The sequence below is a fragment of the Penaeus monodon genome, chromosome 13 (assembly GCF_015228065.2).
Source record: "Penaeus monodon isolate SGIC_2016 chromosome 13, NSTDA_Pmon_1, whole genome shotgun sequence".
Classification (NCBI taxonomy): domain Eukaryota; kingdom Metazoa; phylum Arthropoda; class Malacostraca; order Decapoda; family Penaeidae; genus Penaeus; species Penaeus monodon.
The window spans coordinates 51656559-51661558 of NC_051398.1; positions in this window are offsets into that span (position 1 = coordinate 51656559).

Sequence of the window (5000 nt, forward strand, 5' to 3'; positions counted from 1 at the left end):
CAACACAATACAATAAATATAGAACAGGAGGAAAAGAAAGAAAAGCAGAGGTTGGTGACATTCTGCATGAAAGTGTCATGCATATTGTAGATAATGCTACAGCACACGCAGTCACATTAAATTATACGTTTTACAACCTTGCAGTGTGTGCCTGCTATCATTTTCATATGCATTATGTTAAGTCCATTATGGTTTTCATATCATTATATCCGCATTATTCTCTCTCTCTCTTTTTTTTCTAAGTTACAGCTTTTCTGCTACGGTATTTTCGAGGTGTTATTGTATATTTACTATATTACATGTTTTACGCTGTTATATTTCTTTAAGTTGTGGCATCTTTTTCATAATGTATCGTGGAGGTGACACAGATCGCTCACGGTCTTCCCTCTCGCACTCGCCTCGGCCGTGAGTGAGTACTGGCATGCTGGGGTCAACATGCTGGGGTCAAAGTCGGGTCGGAGAGGAACGGACTCTCCTGCCGCCTCATCCCGCGCCTTAGTAAGCTTCTTTCTCTGCGAACGTGTCTCCTTCGTCCACTTGGAGATGGGACCAACTTTGCACTGTATTGTTCTCGAATACTGTATTATTTCACTTGGTAATATATATATAGCACGCGCACACACACACACACACACACACACACACACACACACACACACACACATACAAAAGGTACTACCTAAAAGGTACCACCGGCACTCTCCGTGGAAAGGAACTGGGGACCCTACCACGTACTCACTCCAAGAGCATCACAACATGAAAACTACAATTAAGTATCATGCTGTGACCACGGCGGCTCAGACATGAACCTACCGTTAAAAGAAGAAGATATAATATATATATATATATATATATATATATATATATATATATATATATATATATATATATATATATAAACTAGCGGTACCCATGCAAATCCCCCTGAAAAAAACAAGAAAGGAGGATTCGCAATTTCACTGCACATAAACCCCATTGTTACCCGTACAAACAAATAACAGAAAAAAAAATATACAATACCACTTTACAGACGATGTTCTTCATCACAATCTTATTACTTCCCTTCCTTATCCTTTTCCTCTACTTATGAACCTGACTGTCCTTGCGCACTCCAAGGAAAACGACAGACAACTGCCCTTCAGGAAAAGTTAGTGCAGGGAGGAAGGGCCAACTCTACCATATGCTGGGCCTTCGCTCGCGCTGATTGGCATGCGGAGGACTTAATTCTTACTTGCCTGATGATTGCTGATTGATGATGATTATAATAATAATAATGGTAATAATAACAACAGTGAAAATAATAATAATAATAATGATAATAACAATAACAATGATAATAATAATAATAATAATAATAATAATAATAATAACAATAATAATAATGCGCCATCCTTTAATACATATGTTGTTAATATATCCCCTCATTTCATATCAATAAAAAGCGACTTGAAATCTGCAGTCATATAGAATACAGTTTTGAAACGAATTCAGGCGCAACGCAATCAAATTTAATACACACACACACACACACACACACACACACACACACACACACACACACACACACACACACACACACACACACACACATTTTTAAATAATTTGTAAAATGTTACAGACTAAATTTTGCATGGAATATTCGTTACATGTTGCCGTCATGATTTTATTTTTCGTTTTCATTATGCTACACGAATCTTTTCCAAATCTCTCTCTCTCTCTCTCTCTCTCTCTCTCTCTCTCTCTCTCTCCTCTCTCTCTCTCTCTCTCTCTCTCTCTCTCCTTACCTCCTCCGAGAGATTCCCTCGCTCTCTGGCGTTCTTCCTTTCTGAACACGTACCTGAGGAAGAAAAAAATAATAAGGATAAGTGCATATATTGGTTTATGTGCAGCAGTATATATGCATATATACATATATATGCATACATTTATACAGATACATACATGTATGTGTGTGTGTGTTATATATATATATATATATATATATATATAATAATATAAATATATATATATATAAAGATATATATATAATATGATATATATAATATAATATATAGATTATATATATTATATAGCGTACACACACACACACACACACACACACACAAAACACACAGACATATATATATATATATAGATATATATATATATATATATATATATATATTATATATATACATATATATACATATATTATTGTATATATGTAATATATATAATATATATGTATATATATATATCTATAATATATATATATAAATATATAGTATATAAATATATATTATATTTATTATAAGGCGCGGGGGCCGAATGGTTTAGAGCGTGTCGAACTCAAGACTGGTCACGACGGGCAATCTGAATTCGAGGGTATCGAGTCACCGACAACGCTGCATGTTCCCTGGGCAAGGGAACTTCACCTCGATTGCCTACCTTGCCACTAGAGGTCCAAGCCGAGCCCAAGTCAGTGCTGGTCCCAAGCCCCGGTAAATAGAGAGAATTATGTACCTAAAAGGTACACACCCGGCACTCCTCAGTGTAAAGGAACTGGGGACCACTACCACGTATCCCTCCAAAGCATCACAGCATGAAAAAAATAACTACAATTAAGTATCATGCTGATGACCACGGGCGGCAGGCGGCTCAGCATGAAACTACCTTAAAATAGGGATTTAATATATATAGCTATATATATATATATATATATATAGATATATATATATATAATATATATTATACATATATATAGTTAATATATTATATTTAATATATATATCATAAAAAATATATATACATATATATATAAGTAAAAAAAATCTATATATATAATATTTATATATATAGTATATATATTATATAATTAATATATTATATATGTTTTATAAGATATATAATCACAGAGATAGATAGACAGATAGACACACACACGTGTGTGTGTGTGAGTGGGGCGTCATCCTATCCACTACATGAAATTGTGAGTGTATCTATTTATCTATCTATCTATCCATATATACTAAGACATACATACATGCATACATTATATAGTATTATATTATATATAATATATATATAATAATATATATATATATATATATATATATATATATATATATATATATATTACGGATAGATACATACATTGATAGCTGTTAATACATAATTGCGTGGACATGTGTAATTCATATATCTGATTAGTTCCACCTTCCTCCTTTCCTTCCCTATCCCATTCTCCCTTCCCTCTCTCCCTCCCACCCTCCTCCCGTTCCCTCTCCTCCTCTCTCTCTCCTCTACATCTCTCTCTAGGTAATACCCCTCCTCTCCCCCTTCCCCTCTCCCTCTCCCCCTCCCTCTCCCCCCCTCCCTCCCCTCCCTCAGAAATCGAGAAAAAGGAGGAGACACCAGAAGCCCCCCCCCTTCCCCCTCCCCCTCCCAAGACCAATAAGCTCCCTGAACGCCTCTTAATTTCGTTCCTAATTCCTCCCTCTCCTTCCTCCCTCCCTTTGCCTCTCTCCCATCCCTATTCTCCTCTTTTTTCTGCAGGGATTAATGGCCCTAAAATCCCTGAAATCCCTAAACGCCTCGGGATTAACGCTTGACTTTATATATATATTTTTTTAAAAGAGATTTGATCCCACGAGGAGCCGCCAGCATCCGCGCGGAATCTCTTTTGTGCGGCCGCGATGATGCTCTTTCTGGAGAGCCCGGCTTGACCCCCGGATATTTCCTCCTCCTGGTCTTCCCCGCCTCCTTCTTCGCCATCTTCTTCTCCTTCTTCGCCATCTTCTTCTCCTTCTCTCCTTCTTCGTCATCTTCTCCTTCTTCGTCATCTTCTTCTTCTTCTCCTTCTTCATATTCTTCTCCTTCTCTTTCTCTTTCTTCTTTTTTTTTTTCTTGGTAATTTTTTTTTTTCTTTTTTGTTTTATTCTTCTTCTTTGTTCTTCCCTTTCTTCTTCTTCTTTTTTTCATCTTCCATGGTTTCCCTCTTTCTCTCCTCCCTCGTTCTCCTTTTCTTCTTTCTTTCCTTTCCCTTGTTCATTGTTCGTCTTTTCCTTTTTCGTTTTTCGGTTTCCGCTTTTTCATTTTCCTTCTCTTCCATAATATATATATATATATATGTATATATATATATATATATATTATATATATATAATATCTATATATAGATATATAATATTATAGTATATATATGTAAACAGACATAGATATATAGATATACAAATGGACAGGTATTCATCTATTTACTTATTCATACAAATGTTTGTACGTGTAATTCTGTACATATATAAGATAAATCTTTAAGGCTGAGAGAACGAGACATATTGCGATTGAATACGTGAAATGCAGTGGCTTTGCACACGCGGGTTCCTGCAATCTGTATTCATAAATGTCCAAACTGCCATTTAAGTTATTACTGGGCCTCTCGATTTGCTGTAATCTCATCTCTCTCTCTCTCTTTCTCTCTCTCTCTATCACTGTTTCTCTCTCTGTCTCTGTCTCTGTCTCTGTTTCTGTCTCTTTCTGTTTGCCTGCCCTTCCCTCCCGTCTCTCTCTCTCTCACTGTTTCTCTTTCTCTCTCTCTATCTCTCTCTTTGCCTCCCTTTCTCTCTTTCTCTCACTACTTCTCTCTCTGTCTCTCTGTCTGTCTCTCTCTCTCTCTCTCTATCTGTGTGTGTGTGTCTCTGTTTATATATTATATTATATAATATATATATTATATATTATATATAATATATATATATATATGTATATATATATAATTATAATATTTAAGATATAATATAATTATAATTAATTTATAATATATATATTTGATTATATATATAATATATATATAAATATATATATACATTATAATATATATAATATATATAGATATATATATATATATATATATTATTATATATAATATATATATATATAGTTATTATATATAATATATATATATATATATATATCTATATATATAATATATAATATTAAGATATATAATATATATTATATATATA